The sequence below is a fragment of the Pagrus major genome, chromosome 7 (genome assembly GCF_040436345.1).
Source record: "Pagrus major chromosome 7, Pma_NU_1.0".
Classification (NCBI taxonomy): Eukaryota; Metazoa; Chordata; class Actinopteri; order Spariformes; family Sparidae; genus Pagrus; species Pagrus major.
The window spans coordinates 34,609,854-34,630,034 of NC_133221.1; the positions used below are offsets into that span (position 1 = coordinate 34,609,854).

The window sequence follows — 20,181 nt, forward strand, 5'->3', positions numbered from 1 at the left end:
GTTACTGACACACACCCTAAAGCACTGATGGCTGTCGGAAAGTAGAGCTATTCAACACTTATATTCACAAATGCGAATCACTTACTGCACCTTAAGATCAGCATCATGTATTTTTTAATCTGTTTTCATGATTATCTTCCTACAGTCAAATACAAGTTTGGGCTTCCTGATGCTACTGAAACCTGATGCTTTTGATGAAACCAACAAAGTAGTTGAGGAAGACATCTTTTCTGAACTGATAGAGGCCAGTCCGGATTTATGCCTGACAGTAAGTTAAGACATTGGTTAAGTCACCATCAGTGAAAAGTGAGTAGTAATTTACTTTGATATTCATTAGAACATAATCATCATTTAGAATTGGCCAAATCAATGGGGTATGAAAAAAAACTGCTGGCATAAGTCTATGATTATACTATTTAATTTCTTGACAATAGCTGTGTTTTAAAATTAAGTGCAATCCTTTTATAATCTAACTGTATTCTTTGCTTCATCTTATATTTGAAAAAGTGAGTAGTTATTTTTGTAACCTGATTCTGATCACATGAAATCTATTAACTACACAGCTCAGACACTGGAGGAAGACATCATTCTTGAGATACAGATCGATCCTGGTCCAAGTCCAACAACACAAGTTGGCATTTCAGAGGAAGGTATGTCTCATTATAAAATCAGTTGTAATCAATGTTCAGGGTTTTTTTGCTTCACAAATATCAGTTGAGATCTCATGTCTCTGCCTTGACTACTATAACAAAGTAGATTATAGAAAAATATATTTAAAAGAAAGATCTGTATCTAATTGCAAAAACAGTTTGAAAATGTGGGATCAGGTGTGATTTTTAACCAGTGTCTGGGGAACCACCAAATGCTACATTTCAGGCATGTCACAGTTACGTTTTATTTCTTTTAGATTTCTCGCCTTTAGATCATTCAACACCATCCTCCCTCACAGATACGAAGACATCACTTTCTTCAAGTGACAATGACCACTCCAGTCGAATAGAATATGGGATTCCCATAGGCAGACGTACGTCCAGCTCTGAAGTCATACCCAGGCCTACCACAGAGGTTTCTGAGTCACAGGCTGCAAAAGAGGTAGTCAAGGGCAGCAGATGTAAATTACATTGTTGACCATCATAAAGTGTAAAACTAAATGAGTTTCTCATCAGAGTATTTGTGACATTTAGAATGATTGGGTTTGGCTAATAGCTCTGTACTTAGTAATCTAAGGCAGATAAGAAACAACATTGTTTCATCACAAATCATATTGCACTTGCATAATCAGTTAAACAATTGGTTAGATTTTTTTTGCTGAAATTGCTGATCCATTTTTGTGTGTGAGAAACCCTCCTGAATCAGTGATTTTAACTTTTACTCTTAATCTTGTGGTATATTGTTAAAATGATTTTATCCTGAAAGACTGATTTGTACACTGAAAACTTTATTTTCTTTTACACAAATAGATGGTAAAAAATGCCTTGCTTTGCAAACCTGGGGGTGAGGATGTCATCGACGAGTACGAGGCAGAAAAGTCACTCACTCACCGCACCCGGAGACAGCTTGTCAACATATTGGCCAGCCATATGACTTGGAGGCATGGGTAAGTGTTAAGTGAATTGTTAGATTGTAAACATTATATTAAGAAAGATTATCATGAATTTTCAAAATACATTGCATTGAATTAACATAGCAAGTGGGGCATTTTTCAATTGTATGTTTTTGCATTTTAAGAATATGGTCTTGACCTGTTTATATGAGCATGTAGAAGATACACTAATAATAAATGTAATTTATTAATCACTGGCGATTAATAAAGCACTCGTAAATGGGGCACCACCTCCGATGTTTTGTCTATTTGAATAATCCGGAGGGAATTAATCAAATCCGACTGGACAAGGTTAACTTGGAACAATTCTAATCAATTTTAAATCAATGTATTAAATCTCATAAATGAAGCAGTGATTTCTACACAGTTTCCATCGGTTCTCCACATTAAAAACAAACCTGCACAGACAACGACATACGGTTAAATATGTTTATTAATTAGATAAATCAGGGTAAATAAATGAAATGGTGATTTAAACAAACAACAATGATAACAGAAAGTGTGGAGTCTGTGATGATTAAAGTAATGGGATTATATGGACATGGACGGATGGTGAAATCAGGGTCGGGGAAGCACTCAAATATTATGAGAGTAATTTTAATATTAACGAGACCCTAACCAAATTCTTCTTAAGCTAAAAGATATGAATCAAAAGCCAAAAAGACACCAACTCTTTCATGCATGTGAATCCAGCAGTGTGCAAGGTGCTTAGTCTACTATGTCCGGAGAGTTGGGACGTCCACAACTTTGGGTCTTTCCTCCGGAGTTCGTAGCTCGACTGCGGGCTTGCAGTGCCGGTCCAAGAGCCAGAGGGAAGTCGCGGTTCGTCCGATTTCACAGTGGGTGACGCCCTCGTTCCATTGTCAGAGGAAGAGCGCAACTCGTCCAACACTCAGCTGATGATGAACTCGGTCCGCTGCCCAGCGGAATGGCACCGCTTGTGAGCGTTGGAGGCAGGACCGATCTCGGCTTGGCACAAAGTCTTTCTGTTGTTGGAAACTGCTCGCACGGTTTGTTGAAGCAGAAGGCTACTGCAAGTCTTTACCAATGATGGTGGTTTTTATTAAAGATGTTCTTCTTCTTGGTTTGAGTGGTGGCTCTTAAGCGTCTGATTCGTAAACTAATTCAACTTGAATGAAATAATGAGAGGATGGCCGGGCGGATCTTCCGTTGTTACTCAATACAAGATTAATTAAATTAAATTCACTTCCTCTGAATCAGGTTGTGATACTTAACGATTATTTATATATATATATATATATATATATATATATATATATATATATAAAAAATCAAAGCAGAACTTTGTTCTGTTAGCACTTAACAAAAGTGAAAGCACTTAAAGAAAGTGAGTCAACACCGCAAATTATAAAAATGAGAAAAATCAACACGTGGTCAATTCTGCAGAGATTGCTGCCTTGGAGCGTGTCGTAAAGTAAAGAGTTGAAAAATTAAAAGAAGAGAAGAACGAGAGAGCGATGTCTCTCAGTTTTGTTGTCCGGAGTGGCAGGCGGGACTAAGGGGCGGGCTGACAGCGTTCACACTTTAGACGACTTATATTATATGTCTAAACTCACAAAACTTAATTCAACTTAAACTATCGTTTTTAATGTTTCGAGATCGTGCTTCACCTTTCCCAGAACTTAACCATGGCTAAATAGGTGGACGTTGTCTAACAATGAAATAATATGACATGATTAAAATCACTGAACATTCAAAAGGAATTAAAACTGGATCAAAACATAAAACACACTTGAATATACAGTAGAACTGATAGAATTGATCACTTATACATATTTCTTCTAGTTCTAGCTTAATACTAGTTTAAAAAGACATATCAGAGACATTTACTAAAAAAAAAAAAAAAGAACATATTAAACAAAAGATTTTTCAGAGCCTGTCCAATTGTACCAGGACTCACCGTCAGGAGGTGCTGTGGTTCCACCGAACACAAGGCACATTAAACACACAAACTTGTTCTCAGCCAAACTTCATCGCAGAGAAACGCTAAAAAAATCAGTTATATGAACTTCTTTTACTGTTTCCCAATTTGTTAAAATTAAGAAGGTGAGATCCTGGTATAATGGTTAATTAGAACTGTTTTGAAATCTGGATGAGTGCAGAAACCATTATAGATTGGAATATCACACAGTGAAAACCAGATGCTTCATAAATCACAAAGGAGGATTAGAACAACAAGGAAGAGGTTTCCAGAGTCCTTTCACTCTGGAGAGTGGAGAGTGAGTGAGTGAGATACCTAATTTGCAATTGCAAAGACATTTGATATTAACACATCCTTGTCATGAAACAGTTTTTCTGTCCCTCCTGATGTGAAGAAAGTAGACAAATCCATGCTGAACTCATTCAGCTTGACCAGAGAGAGGAGTTTATCTGTTTTGAGGGGGAAGAAGGGACAAATGGGTTTTAAGTTGTAAATTAATTAAAAAGGGTCGCCATCTGAAGGCTTTATTGAGAAGCTTTATTGAGAAGGGGTCAGACTGGCCGTCGCCTCTTTCCTGTGAATAGTTTTCTTACAGATGAACAGGGCCTCAACATCATACAGAGGCGATAGACATGTGTTCCTACAAGCACTATCATCAGATAACATCTATTGGGGTTTGATGCAGTATAAACTGATTTGGAATGTTGTTTCTAAAGGAGGATGCCTTCCCGTAAACATAAGGAGAAGTATTCCCGGGGAATTGTAACACTCTTTCCTTCACTGAAGGATCCTTTTTCTCCTATGGGCTATGTAAGTTTAAAAAATGATTACTTCCAGAAAACACACCAGTTTTACTGTTTTACAGTTTTTGGGATTTTAGTTAAAATGATTGATGCATCACAGATACTAATCAAAATAGTGTTGACATTTCTACATTCTTGTATTTGTAAAAAAATAATTGACACCACCTAAGTCTAACAAAATATTTTAAACTTGAGTATGCTACAAAAAGTTCAACTCTGCCATAAACATTGCATTAGGATGCAAAATGACATCAAATAAGTGAAAATGCCTCGTCTTGCAATTGGAATGAATTCGGGCAATAGGATACTACACATGAATTAGAAAATGGCAAACCTACTTTAAAGTGATTATCCTTTCATTAATACTGTTACCACATTTTTTGTAAAATCAAGGAATGATAAGACTTTTGTAATGATGTTTTATAAATATCTTAACAGGAGCACTTCTATGATGCGGAGAAAGGCACTGGATATTTAGCATGGCACCTTAAGACCATGTCCAGGAATACAGTAAAAAGACCAGCCAAGATAGCTACAGTGGCTCAAGCACAAGGACCAAAGCGCCGAAGATTGGCAGCCACTTTGCCTGAGCAGCTTGATGGAGATGCCTGCAGGGAAGCCATATCATTTCTCATTCACTCTCATGATGAAGCAAGTGTGTTTCAGAAGATGAAGATGACCTTTCAATATCGCCAAGACCTAGTGCATGACCCACAGAGAACCACAGATGTCATTTCCACGGTTTTTAGATGTCAAAGAGCTGGTGAGTTGTCCATTTTATTTATTTACACTTCATTGTTTTGTTGCTTGAATGCAAGTACAATACTCTGACCTTTTTTGAATTTTGTGTATTTATATCAGGGTGTCCGCGCATCCATAAAAAGTCTTAAATTCATGTATCTAAAATTAAGGCCTTTAAAAAGTCTTAAATACGTCTATATTTTGCATATAGGTCTTAAATTACATTTAGTTAGGTCTTAAATATGAACGTTCATTTACCGCTTCCGTCATCGCCTTGTTTTTTCTTTTTTCTTTTTTTGTTTTTGGGAAACGTGTTGTGAGATTCACAGTTAGCTTTGTGTGTTGTACTTCTTTCTGCAGTATCCAGGAACGTAAGTGGCATTTTGCCAACAGTCCAGTCGGAATTTATCACCGTACACTTCGCCAGTTCCGGACAGACTTCGACTGCGAAATCTGCTACACTATGGGAAAGTGTTTAGCGTGTTGGCTTGAACAACCAGAATTCAGTTGGTTAAAAGCCGCATAATAATGAATCTGAAGCGTAGTGTACGCTCTGCAAGAGGACCCTCAACTGAAATAAAAAGCAAACTGAAAAAACAAATTAAAATAAAAACTAATGAAATTTAAAAACTATAATAACCTTGACACACACTCACTCCATTCTTCATTGTTTGAGTTGCTCTGTGAATGGCAATACATTTAGTTATTAAAGTAATTCTGGGACTTTATTTTTCCTTACTGTTTCGTACTTCGTGTAGGTCTTAAATTTAGTTCAAAAAGGTCTTAAAGTCTTAAATTTGACTTGTTCAAACCTGCAGAAACCCTGTTATATGCTTATGTGATCAACAGCTGAATCAAGACTTCCTTCTGCTGTTTGGAGCTGAAACAGCCTCCAAGATGCTTGAGAAGTGGGACACAACTTTCAGGCCCAAGGTTATCAATGGGGCCAGACACCTGACTCAGTCAATTGAGGTGTGCCGACTTCTAAAAACTGCTGAGAAACTGACGAGAACGATGACACCAGTAAGCTAATCGCCATGATGGATTTTTATTCCTAACAGCAAGTGCTGGTTACTTTGTGCATTCCAACTTGATACTAATGGCTTGTTTCACCTCATTATCCTCCTGATAGCCTGGGACAGTGACATGGCTTCTCTGCTGCTCCGTCTCCATCTCCTGCCACCCACAGCTGGACAGAAGAGGACCAAGATAAGCCCCAGTGATGCAGTGGACAAAATGTTGCACTTTCACAAGGTATGCATGTCTTTTTTTTATCCAATTAGCTAGTATTTTATATGTATTAACTCAATTTGAAATGACTTGGAAAGGCATAGTCAAACAAGAGGACTAAACTGAACGTCTTCATGTTGGCTACAATTCCTCAACAGCGAGGACTTCTTTGGGACACACACACAGACGCGCACACACACAGACAGACACATATGGAGATAATTTTGTTCCTTTATTATTCAATCAAATAGAATAGATTTGAAACCAAAAAAGAGATTTGAGAGCAAAAGAGAGTAAGTGGCAATCAAAAAAATTTTTTGGAGATCGAAACAGAACAGGTTGTAATTGGAAAAAAAAATACGAGAGAGCATATTTCTTCAACTTCAATCAAAACTAATGTTTGTAAGTAAAAACATACGACCATTTTGCTTATAAATCAGTCCTCTTTGCTTGCAAGTTCTAAAGTTTTGCTTGCGAATTCAACAGCACTTGATGGGCGGGGCCTACGCTGGTGGATGAGAGAAGAGTTTCTATTGGTTGGTTTGACCTGACTCCAGCGCCAGCTACGCCTTCTGCATTACACCCACCTCTCTTGTGCTGTGCTGCTTGGAAGTAAGTTGATAGCCTGTTGCTCTTGAAACGTTTCCCATAAGTAATGAATTGCGCTATATATCGTTGGCTACAGCCTGCCGTACGTTCACAACAACAACAACACAAGTAATGAATTATAATGCCCTGCTGCTGCAAGCACACTGATTAGCAGCAACATGGTTGTCTCTGCTAGTCACGGCCTGAGCAGAGTAGCCTAATGAGTGAGTGAATTACAGGGAGGCGTATACAACATAGGGCTGTGATTTAAACATTTAGTGTTGCATGGTACTTGCGGTGCCAAAACGTCACGGTTCCTACACAACAGTACTACCGCTGAACGCAGTGCCAGTTTCCACTGTGTAGCGGGCTGCCGCTACTCCTCCCGGCTCCCGTTCTCACTACAGCTGTTCTAATGTCAACAAACACACGTGGCGAATAATTTAACAAATTCATGCACATTACCAAACTCAGATTTATGTGTCTGTAATATTATGGAATGGATCTACAGATTCATTGGGAACACTACATTGATCTTCATTCGCTGTTGTTTTTTATTGACCATGACTTTTATTGTTATGCAATGTTGCATAAATACTGTCAAAATAATACGTCCGTTTTTCTTTTAATGCCAGAATGGAAAACCAACAGCAGTCGCAAGCTAGGGTAAATCATTGCTTAATTTGTTTCTGTACAGCCTAAGTGACAGTAATGCATTGTACTGTAATGTACTGATGTCCTTTTACCAATGTCCATACATGTGAAATCCCTTTCCAGTATGATGCACGTGAAGCCACAGAGACGGCCAGACACTTCCTGTCTCTGATTTCAAGGGCGATGCCGAATGAAAGTCAGGGACATGGACAGGGACAGGGACAGAGTCAGCGACTCTCAGTCCAGACTGAAATGGCCAGGTAGACAGTTTTGCACCCATGTAAATTGACCACCTAAATGTGTCATGTAAATGCACATTTTCACGTTACATGTATTTTATCAGGATCAGTCTCTTCTCTTCATGTGGAGAGAACATGACCAAGTTAGGCTTTTATCACTGCACATTTTTAATACTTTTTCTACATTGTTTCTACTGTAGACATTATACTGTACCTGCAATTTCACCATTAATGGTATGGGATTATTCAGGTAAAATAAATTACATTACTCTGGCTTTGCCATGATGGTAGCGCAATGATGGAGCTGCTGATTTAGGTTGTGTGGTTTAATTTGTTTATCTGTATTATTTTCTCTGGTACTTGGATGTGGTGCATGTGGCTTGACAGTCGGCTTACTTTAAGTTGGAACTAATAACATTATTTTTCTACAATCACACAGGTCTTTCCCTGGATTCTTCCGAGGCAAGAAAAGAGCACTCCCCAGAGGTCAAATGCCTATAGCCAAGGCTGTGAAGATATGGAAGCCGTTCGATGTTTCCTTTTTTTTACTTGGATCTAATGTGGAAGTAACTCCAAACCCCAGGGAGGAGTTAACTTTTATGTAAGCTGGCCTGGGGAAGAGGACTATGTCAGTAGATTCTGACATATCACATGTTGAGGTATTATGCATGTTGAAGCAAGTACATTGCCTAATTGCCTGTGTCATCAAGGGTTCTGTGCAATGCCTTTCATATACCTCAAAAAATATTTGGTGGTGAAGACATTCCCCAGGATGACACAGCTCCAGGACAGGTGGCTCCTTTCTAAAGCAGCAGGTATATAATTACTGTACTTAAAATGCAACTTCTTTTATGTTTGCTGTGTTAATACTGCAGAAAAACATGAATACATCATGGTTTATGTCCTTTATATTGTTTGTCATTTTAATAGGTGGAAATGGAAGGAGGAAACGTTCAGTTTTTCCTTTAGAGGCTGAGGGCTACACTGGGGCCGTATTAAGAAGTGCTTCAGGGGGAGGGAAGTTTGTCCTGTTTATTGTTCCTCTTCAGGACGAACTTGACCTTACACCTCTCCCTGCTAGTGCTCCTGAGTTTGCCCTCATGCCAAAGGCTAGCTGCAAGGATTGCAACACAATGATTGTGTAGTGCAGTGTAGCCCTGAAACACAGGTGAAATGTCTTACTGTTAATTATCAAAGTTAGTTAGTAAAAGTTTAATATGTGTGTATATTGACTGTTTGAGCCATCTTTAAGCTGTGAACCAAATATAGCTTATCTTGTAACAAATATGAATTCTGTTGAATAGACTGAATGACAGTGGCACAGTAGTCTGCTAAAAGTTACTGTTGAAAGTTTTTAACACCCCTAGTTTAGCTCTGACATAATATTAAAGAGCTGTTATTGCATCTTTTTTGTTTTACATCTAGGATGAAGATTTGATCTTTGTTGACCAATCTACATCTGGATCTGCCTCATTAACCTGTGAAGACCACAGCCATCAACAAGTAGAGCACTTTTTTTTTTTACTGTACTACTGTCACTGTTTTACTGTTTTGATGATAAGAGTTTGCCTGAAGCTTTTTGCTCAGGTTGTTAATTCATATGCCTGCATGCAGGAAGATGAGGTCCAATGCCCTATTTGCAAGAGGTTCATGCAAGTTTTTGTGGATGCAGGTCATTGTTTTTGGTCGTCTGACATTTTTTTCCTACTCTGTAGATTCTTTTACAAGTTTGTATGTGTCGTGAAATGTTGCATTTATTATTTTTTGAGACTTAGAAGGCCAGATGTCTGGTTTGTACACTAATTTTGACAGCATATTATCTGTGAAGATCAATAATGATTGCCTTTATTGTTATAGTCCTGAGGACAGAGCCTGTAAAGGAGACACACTTCAGGCTGATTTGGATCTTATCTCATGGTATTATTATAATTATTATTATTATTATTATTATCATTATTTTTTTTTTTATTTTTTTTATTTTTTTAATATAATGCTTTTATATGTGCTTAAAAACATATGTCCCAATATCTGTCTTATATCGAGATTTGATATATTCTTACAGTGAGGAGGATGTCATCATGTGGGTCAGATCTCAGGTGGACACCGACAAGACCTTTGATTTATGTGTGTCTCAGGAGAATGTGGTGGAAAGAGGTCTTAAGATGTGGAAACGTCAAAAAAATGGCAGTCCAGTTAATCCCTTGAAAGTTACATTCCTGGGTGAGCCGGGGCTCGATACAGGGGCCCTAAGAAAAGAATTTCTGTTTGGTAAGTACTGGACATTCATGAGTAATTTTGTCACAGGGTAAAAATCAAATGAAGAATCATTAATTGTGGCTTGTGTATCTTTTCTTTGTGGTCTTGTTGATTCTGTTGTTTTGTTTTCTTTGACTTCTGAACTGAGGTGCCTTCTACAAACAGGCTTGACAAAACCAACTCTGAGTTGATTCAGCCTGAGATGGGAAACTCGGAGTGTTTTGTTTCAGATGTAGGAACACATGAATGAGTGTTTTATTAATCGCCAGTGATTAATAAATTACATTTATTATTAGTGTATCTCCTACACAGAATAACAGAGCAGTTAATTAAATAGTCACATGACTGGAATAATCAGACACTTTCCTCTGTACTTGTTTGACAGTCTCCAAGATTTGACTTACTTTGTTCTGGATTATAGCAATGGTGGCTGGGATAGAAAAAAGACTTTTTGAAGGTGATGGTGAAAAGGGAAAGATGCCCAAATACTCGCTCAATGACCTGGATGAGCTCTTCAGTATAGATATAGATATAGATATAGAGATATAGATATATAGATATAGATATATAGATATATAGATATAGATATATAGATATATAGATATAGATATATAGATATATATAGATATATAGATAGATATATATATATACACATATGATTCTGATTGTGAAACAGAACTGAGACTTCCCCTTGTACTTACATTGTTTAAACCATCCTGTTCTTGTTTGTAGGGCTGCAGGGGAAATTTTTGCAGTGAGCATAGCACAAGGAGGACCAGCACCACGGTTCTTGCAAAAATGGTGTTGCGACTTCCTTGTTTCTGGCAATCTTTCTGCTGATGTCTATGATACCACTCACTCACCACTGATACAAGCGGTAAGTTTACTTTTTTTTTCAGACATTGTACCTATTTAATATTGTCTTAAAGTGCTTCACACATACTACTTAATACTGAAAAGAATAAATGTATAATTTAATGTTTTGGGTGTGATTATTTAAGATTGAAGAAGCAGATGACATGACAGCCCACATCCAAGACATCGTGGACTGTGGCTACACAGGGAAAATAGACATGGAGCACAAAGACAGCATATTGAGGTAAATACTACTGTTTTTGTAACACATTGCAGTGTGACCCCAGATTGCCATGTGTAGTTTGCTTTCCCCTCAATAAATGTGAGAATAATGGCAAGCGCTTTCCAAAAGTCTTTTCCAAGGTGCTCTTTGGCTTGAATGTGAAATCTTTTTGACCATTTGAGTAAAGCCAAATGATCTTGAGGCACTCTGCTCCTGTTAAAATGTTGAAAGTTTGTTTTGTGTTAATATAGGAATACAAGGAAATAGTATTGCCTGCATATAGTAGCAAAGCCTTTTTCATGGCGTTATTCTTGAGCTTGCTGCCATAACGTCAGTGGTGGAACGTAACTAAAATTTACCTTTCATCAAGTACTGCACTTCAGTACAATTTGAAGGTACTTGTATTTCACCTAAGTATTTCCATTTTTATGATGATTTAATATTGTACTTTATATTCTTTAACTACAAAAAGCTGATAATACTTATTTCCTTTTACTGTAGTAGGAGTTTTCGTGCAGGATCTTTTCTTGTAATAGTGTTTTTACATTGCTGTATTCGCACCTTCCCACCATTTCAGTGCTACACCTAGGCAATAGTGTGAAGTTAATTTTTCTGTATTCAGGACAATTTGACTTCATGTGACGACAAAACGCATGCCCATACTCCAACAACTACGTGAGGGCCTGAAAGTGTATAACCTCATCAAAGTGATACAGACAAGGCCGGAAGTGTGTTGCAGCCTCTTCATCGCTGGAGACAATGATTTGGTATGCTATTGTACAGTATAGCTTCGAGGTTTTTACAAGTTGTACTACATGGTATTTCCTTAGTTTACCCCTTGCTTCTTAAGCGGGTAATTATCAGGGAATCTCAGATTACCTTTTTTTTTTTTTAATCTAGGTGGACTCACATTACATCCTTTCCCATCTGGCCCTGAACTTCAGCTCAAGTGGTTCAAGTAAGCATGTGAAAGAACGGAAATTCTTGGATTACTTTCAGGACTTCCTTCTTGAACTTGAAGGTATGTACAACCTTCAATTTAAAGTAAGTAGTAGAATGCCATATCACCCCCATCTTGTTTTCTCTGCACTGGCTTCCAGTTTATTTCAGGATTCATTTTAAAATATTGGTTATCACCTATCAGGCCATTCATGGACAAGCTCCCACTTACATTTCTGAACTCTTGAAAGATTTACCCTCTAAACATCCCATACTTTTGCACTTATTTACTTAGCCAAACTGCTTTTTGCTGAGAAGATAGCTCACAGATGTTTACCTTTTTTAACTAGTAGTGCACTTTAGAATAAAGAAAAATCACAAGTACCACACTAATTTTCCTCCAGGCCTGCTGTTAACAAAAAATTACATGAGCATTTACAGCAAACCAACCCAGGCTGCTGAAAAACACTGAGCAATTCACCAAATTGTTGGCATATAAAATGAGTGAACAGATTTCTTATGACTTAAGCTTTTTGTCTTTTCAAGATGCACACCCTGATCGTACAGAAGATACCCTGACTGTATCCTCTGTCATGCAGTGGATGACGGGTCAAGCCCACAGACATCTGCTTTTAGCGGAGCGGCAGAAATTCAGTATCACTGTGAAGTTTAATCATGAATGTATGAATGACATGCCGACTCATAGTATTTGCTTTCCAACTGTCGGTGCTTGCACTGACACTATCACATTTCCAGTCGCCCACATCAAAGACTATGAGTCCTTCAAAATACTACTGCAAACTGCAATCAAATGGTGCAGGATTTGACAGTGTGATGTGGTTTGTTAATACTGTTGAGAATTTATTTGTGAAGAATAAATAAGTTAATTCAAGTTAATGTGTAAGTTAACTTTAATATTGATGTTATTGTAGTACCCCCCCCAGTACCCTCTCTATCATCCAGTCTCTGTCCCAAATGCCTGTTTTTGCATTATGTAACTGTTTTAGATTGTGTACTACTATTGTTTTTTCCATACTGCTCTTTAATTCGCAGTACAGCTGATTTTGGTTGCTGGATTTGTGGTGGAAACAACACATTGGGACAGCACAGATTACTATAAAGAGTAAAACATCTAGCTTTGGATACTAAGCTAGAACAACTAATTATGATAGGTTGAGAAGATCCCATGCACATTGTGGGACACCATGCCAGACTAGATGCATCATATATGTACAAAATAAAAAATGTAGGACAGAGCAAGAACACGGAGTGCAGTCAGTTGTGTGAAAGCAGCTGGTGTAGTTTGGTCCCCGAAGCTTGAATTGAAAAGCCAGTTTTACACAGACGGTCACAGGTTAGTCATCACATCTTGTGCCAGGGAGTTCAGAGACATAAAGTGAGAGTGGAGGAATATATATCGATCTATCTATTTAAGAGGTTAGTAGGTCAACCTACAGACCCCGGATGTTGATAACAGGCAACCCCGGACTCAGGGGAATAGCGCTAGCGTATCATAACAAAATATTGGTGAAATGAACTAGTTTGGCAGCAGATAATGCGTTATATAGAGGCTGCGCTTCGGTGCCCCGATCACTCGCATTATATGGATATACGCGGCACTCCACTGGATCTAATTTCGTTCGAACGACTCCAAATGACACCAAAGTTATCTGGGTGAGTAAATGATCGTATTTTATGCTTGAAATAAGGTCCAGGTTGTAAAAAATGACAATTCCCCTTTAATAATTCGCAGTGAGATTGAACATGAAATGCCTGTGTTTTGCAGAATAGAAAAAAATAATGTTGTTAAGCCAAACTCCCAATACAACAGTGTAAAAATACTGAATTTCAAGTAGAAGTTCTCTGTAGAAAAATGCTACAGTTAAAGTCCATAATTATTATCAGCTCACTGTATTGTGGTAAAAGTAGTGTTTTGATCCCTCTGACTGATGCATTATTATGTATGACATATTTAGATTTTTAATAGTGAAGCATTAGTGTTGGAACAGCATGTTAAGGTTTTAGCTACTGGAGGTGGAAATTGTTTACACTTTATATGCACTAATTTTAGTCCAGTTGTTTACAACCTAAGTCCCATGCCACGCCAAAAGGCTAGCAGAGAAATTTGAGGGGTGGTGAGATGATTAATGGGAGAGGAATTACTTTTTTTCCCTAACCTTTGACTTTAGGTGAAATATTTGATTATTTAAACATTTATTGACATGAAACCATGAAAGAAGTTTAGAATGAAAAATCATTTGCGGAGCTGTTAACAACTCAGACATCAGAAATGTAACCCTGAATACATGAGACAGAAAGGTTTCATATTTAACCATCAAATGTACCGGGATAGAAAGTATTACATATTATGTATTACATATATGTAATGTGGTGGAGTGGAACTACAAATTAACATAAAATGGAAATGCACTCGAGAACTAAAAGTACCTCAAAAATAGACTTAAATTAGACATTGAGTAAAATAACATTGAACTGATGAGGAATAGTGATCAGTCAGTCACTCCAGCTGTTTGGAACATGGATTATTATTTTTCAGTTTACTACTGCTAACATTGTGTGTTGACAACAAAATCTTGTCACATTTCTTCTGAACAACTGCACTTACCTTGATGGCCATCCACATTTCTGAACTCCATCCATGAAGAATTGCAAAGCTGTCTCTGCTTTGTTGTTTCCTGCTGTGTCCAGATAAAATATCTGTAACAAAGTGTGTGTAGTGGTTCATGTAGTGGCTCAAAACAAAAAATGGTGAACAAGGTTGTGAAAAAAGATTACCTTCCTCGAGAAGCCATCAATTGCTCCATAAATCACAATGTTGTACCTACCAAAAAGTTGATTGTTAGTTGTATGAGCCATTTCCGTGTGACTGCGTGTCTGTATGGGGCCAGTAGGTGTCCTCAGCGCACCACGAAAGGGGAGTCTACATAGGTGGGAGTTATTGTTCCGGGGTCAGGGGTCAGGTGCTGCAAAGGGGAAGAGCACACAGTTTTCGACCGCTCTGTCATGCTGCGGCAGGCGAGTCGCATCGGTAATGGTGCATGGACTTTGTTCACACTAGAAGATGTTTTGGTGAGAAAAATAAACCATGATCGCAAATTAACCGATTCCGAAGTCGTCTGTGTCTCGCAGTGTTCGGCAAACGCGTCAACCTAAGTTCAGCCCTCTATGCAGCCCCTCAGTGGCTTTAAGCACTAGGTTTAGCCTCTACATTAGTCATCACTGATATTACAAGTGAGTGACATCAATTCACAATTGATTAGAAGAAGTTCAGTAGGCAAAAACACACCGGATTAACTTGTGATTTGTGTCGATGTGGACAAGTGACAGAGGAGCAGGAATGGAGTACGTCCGTCTTGCAATGCAAGACAGCTGGACCATTCGAGCTACTACTCCTGCACCATTCACACGCTGCAAAGAACTTTTTACTCTTCTCCATTGAATCCGGTAACCCATTGATCTAAGGGATCCTTTGACTAGCCTGTAGCCAGCATGGGGCAATCTTGCTTTCACTGATCTAACCTTTAAATCTAGAATATGATCAGGGATGTCTGAATACCCTTCTCTGACAGAGAGGTTATGCTCTTGCATTCGTCTGTAAAGGGTAGATCTTGAAATCCCATGGAGATTCGCAAGAGATGTCAGTGGTAACTCTGTACCAAGAAGATTCAGCAGCGTTTGTCTGTCTATGTTGAGGCGGGGTCGCCCCACACTCCCACTCCATTCAACAACAGCCACATCATCAAACAGTGGAGGGGCCGTACTGTAGGGCTGAACGATTTTAGGAAAAGATCTAATTGCGATTTTTCTGGCAGATATTGCAATTTCGATTTGATTCACGATTTCCTTCAAATCAAGCTTCAGTGCAATATTCACAATATACAGTAACATTAAACATTAAATGCTATTACTCTAATGCAAGGATGAAAACTAAAGTTAATTATTGCTTCCAAATGTATTTATTAAGAAGAAGCATGCACGGCTGATGGCTGCAGTTACCCTAACGGCCGCAACGGCCGTTGTGTCACTATTGAGTCTTATTTCTTGATCCTGTTCCCAAGTTGGCAAAAGATGCTGTAATTGTAGTCTGTTTGCTACAGTGGGCCTGAGTATCATTTTCACCGGACGTTTCACCAGACTTTTTCGTCATGCACTCGTCATGCAAATGCCGGTATAAATTGGTTGTGTTTCCGCTGGATGTTGCAACTTTAGCGCGACAGGTTTTGCACAGTACCTGGTGCACGTCTGCAGCCTCAAACCTGAAATACTCCCAAATGACCAACGTGCTGTTTTTCTTGGGGATTAAATCCCCTAACTCCGCTTCTGGTCCAGCTGGAGCCATTTCAGAACACGTTAAGGAGCAGGTTAATACTGATTGGTTAGCGTGACCTGTCCACGAGTAGCATGCCGCTTCTGATCGGTGAGCTTGGCAGGATGGTAAAGAGACAGCATGTATGTGTAAAATAGTTGACACAACAGATCCTGGGTCAGTCAGGAGCGCTGCAAAAACCGCAGCTTTGGCGATCACATGATCGCGTTGTCTGAAATCGCAATTTCGATCAGAAAACGATAAATCGTTCAGCCCTACCGTACTGTGTGATAGATGATTCCTGACAACTTCAGACAGCTGTTGTACATGGTCCAACACAGACTCAAGGACGTCAAGATAAGCTGCCCCAGCTCGAATGAATTGCAACTCCTGGGTGCACACCAAATGCAGATACTCGAAATCGATATATAAGGTCTTAACAGTTGATTCCGGTACTGCACAAGCTGTACAATACAGCTATTCCCACCACAATGACAATACATATATGTGCATGCATAGCCTACCTGGACTTGTGATCTTGCAGTTTGGTTATCCATTCTGTCATGAAAATAAAGTAAAGCATGATCATTGAGGGGTCATAATATCTGTATTTTTTGTATCATAACATAACATAAATAAATATATTAGGCCTACATTATAACGGCCTCTATTAATTATGAAAGGAGGCTTAAAATCACAGGACATGTCTTTTGGTCTGATTATACAGATCAGTGGTGCTGAAATTTGCATTTCTCTTCTATAGCCTACTCATTCTACATCTCGGAGGTCAAAAGCATCATTCAGTGTCATTTAAGTCGGACCGTCTGACGCAGCTGCTCCTGTATAGACCAGTAATGCTGGCTGGTTAGAAATATGTGCGTGGATTTGTTAAATTATTCGCCACGTGTGTTTGTTAAAATTAGAACAGCTGTAGTGAGAACGGGAGCCGGGAGGAGTAGCGGCAGCCCGCTACACAGTGGAAACTCCAAGGTAGGGGTGGGCGATATGGCAAAAATATCATATCACGGTTTTTTAAAAATAAAATCACGATTTCGATTTTATCACGATCTTAAATCAAAAAAAAGAAAAACAGACAATTTAGGCCAAAGAACCTTTCTGAACAGATTTTAATTTAAATAGTTGCAGTTTTGCCAACATGTGCAAACAACGTAAACATACTAAAAGGTAAACAACAACACTCTGATAAAGTGCACTCTTGCAACATAAAAGGTTTCAATAAACATGAAAGTAAAATATCAATGAAGACATTACTGTTTGTTTTATTCAACACGGTCATTTTAACAGGATTTAAGTATCCAAACACTAAACAGCTTATTGAAAAGGGTCAAATAAGTCCGTCAGTGGTCGGACTATCCGACGGGGGGTGGGAGGTCGCGGGAATTTGAACACTGTACAATTTACCGTTTATTAGTGGCCAAGCGCGACCTATCCATGCGCCCGTGTGTGTGTGTGTGTGTGTGTGTGTGTGTGTGCGTGTGTGCGTGCGTGCGTGCGCAAGAGAGAGGCGGCAGGTGGAGGGGCTAACTGGCAGAGATGAGAGATGGTGAAACGCTGTTTTTTTTTTTTTTTTTTTGTTGTTTTTTTTAAAAAGCGACCAACTCCTCCGTTTGGCTTTCAGCCATGGCTCTGCATGCGGCTACCGCTACACACATAAACAAGGAGGCGGGTAAGAAAGCGCGTCACTGCCCGTAATTCGCTATGATTGGTCGGTCAGGTTGACGACCATATGTTTGGTGCGTCGGTGCATCAGCATAGAACTGTAATTTATAGAATGTACCCTAGACGATCCCACGATCTCTGCACTTTGGCAGATCGTCTACACATTCTGATCCTTCACGATCTAATATCGTCATATCGCACACCCCTACTCCAAGGTAGAACTGTTGTGTAGGAACCGTGACGTTTTGGCACCGCGAGTACCATGCAACACTAAATGTTTAAATCACAGCCCTACGTTGTATATGCCTCCCTGTAATTCACTCACTCATTACGTTACTCTGCTCAGGCCGTGACTAGCAGAGACAACCATGTTGCTGCTAATCAGTGTGCTTGCAGCAGCAGGGCGTTATAATTCATTACTTGTGTTGTTGTTGTTGTGAACGTACGGCAGGCCCACAGTGGAATCTGGCACCGCGTTCAGCGGTAGTTTAGTAATCCACGGTAGTACTGTTGTGTAGGAACCGTGACGTTTTGGCACCGCAAGTACCATGCAACACTAAATGTTTAAATCACAGCCCTACGTTGTATACGCCTCCCTGTAATTCACTCACTCATTAGATTACTCTGCTCAGGCCATGACTAGCAGAGACAACCATGTTGCTGCTAATCAGCGTGCTTGCAGCAGCAGGGCGTTATAATTCATTACTTGTGTTGTTGTTGTTGTGAATGTACGGCAAGGTATAGCCAACGATATATAGCGCAATTCATTACTTATGGGAAACGTTTCAAGAGCAACAGGCTATCAACTTACTTCGAAACAACACAGCACAAGGGAGAAGTGGGTGTAATGCGGAAGGCATAGCTGGCGCTGGAGCCAGGTCAAACCTACCAATAGAAACTCTTCTCTCATCTACCAGCGTAGGCCCCGCCATCAAGTGCAGTTGAATTCGCAAGCAAAACTTTAGAACTTGCAAGGGAAGAGGATTGATTTGCAAACAAAACTTTATAGCTCGCAAGCAAAGAGGACTGATTTGCAAGCAAAGGTTTTTAACTTGAAAGCAAATAGGACTGATTTATAAGCAAAATGGTCGTATGTTTTTACTTACAAACACTAGTTTTGATTGAAGTTGAAGAAATATGCTCTCTCATATTTTTTTTTCAATTGCAACCTGTTCTGTTTCGATCTAAAAAAAAAATTATTTGATCGCCACTTACTCTCTTTTGCTCTCAAATCTCTTTTTTGGTTTCAAATCTATTCTATTTGATTGAATAATAAAGGAACAAAATTCTCTCCATAGACACACACACACACAGTTTGTCATGGCTTGTTTAACAACTCAACTTTTCTGGTGTACAGACCCAAGTGAGCAGTTGAAAACTTGATAGTGTATTGTGTTGATGTTACCGTTCTGTTTTTAGTCATGCTGCAGCTTGGATGAACACCTTCGGAGAAGAGATGGTAGACAACCATACATCCTTGCTGTTGGTCGAACCAGGAACAGGATTGACACTTTCTACATTGTTGTGGACAAACAGCTCAACCCCTGCCAAGCCACTAGCTCGTTGGGTGCATTTGAAGAACTGTTTAAATCCCACTACGTGTTCAACCTGTCGTACGAATGAGTACCTGGGCCAGCTCTTCACCTTCGTGCAAACAACAGTTTTCAATATTGATGTAATAACAACAAATGAGTCTCCCAGAGTTTGTGAGTTTCGTGCTAAAGTCTTCAACTAAAGTACTTAAATGTTTAAGTGTTTCATTTGTCAAGCTGTGCATGTTCCCTGTCAGTCCTTGATAGCTCATCTAAGACTTGATCACAGTTTTTATTCTAGCACCAGGTTTAAGTTAGTTTGTGCACAAGATCGTTGTAGGCTCCGGTTTTCAACATATTCAGGTTTCAAAAAACATTTAATTTGTTCTCATGAGAAGGATTCTCGTCAAAGTGGAGATGCAGCAAGGCCAGAGTCATTTCAAACTAATTTCCACATGCCCCAAGATACCTCAGAAGTTGCTGGAACAAGTGCCATGCAGAGCCCAGAGTCCGAGTGTTTTGAGGACAATGGATCAGGTCAAAGGAACAAAGAAAATACGGAAAATATT

The 20,181-nt window shown here is 39.1% G+C and overlaps 2 long non-coding RNA genes and 1 pseudogene across 3 annotated transcripts; all 3 read left to right on the forward strand.

Moving 5' to 3' along the window:
- Positions 1–205: 205 nt before the first annotated feature.
- LOC140999981 (uncharacterized) lies at positions 206–19,815 on the forward strand (annotated as a pseudogene).
- Positions 7,745–10,050, forward strand: LOC140999982 (uncharacterized). 2 transcript variants are annotated; one of them, XR_012179505.1, is made up of 5 exons: positions 7,745–7,821; positions 8,240–8,459; positions 9,226–9,303; positions 9,658–9,717; positions 9,863–10,050. It is a non-coding gene; the product is annotated as an uncharacterized lncRNA (long non-coding RNA). The 2 variants fall into 2 exon arrangements; XR_012179506.1 differs by lacking the exons at positions 9,226–9,303; positions 9,658–9,717; positions 9,863–10,050 and adding an exon at positions 8,731–8,965 and having other exon boundaries at positions 8,240–8,615.
- On the forward strand, positions 10,806–11,897 carry LOC140999983 (uncharacterized). Its single transcript, XR_012179507.1, has 3 exons — positions 10,806–10,933; positions 11,058–11,155; positions 11,757–11,897. It is a non-coding gene; the product is annotated as an uncharacterized lncRNA (long non-coding RNA).
- Positions 19,816–20,181: the final 366 nt, after the last annotated feature.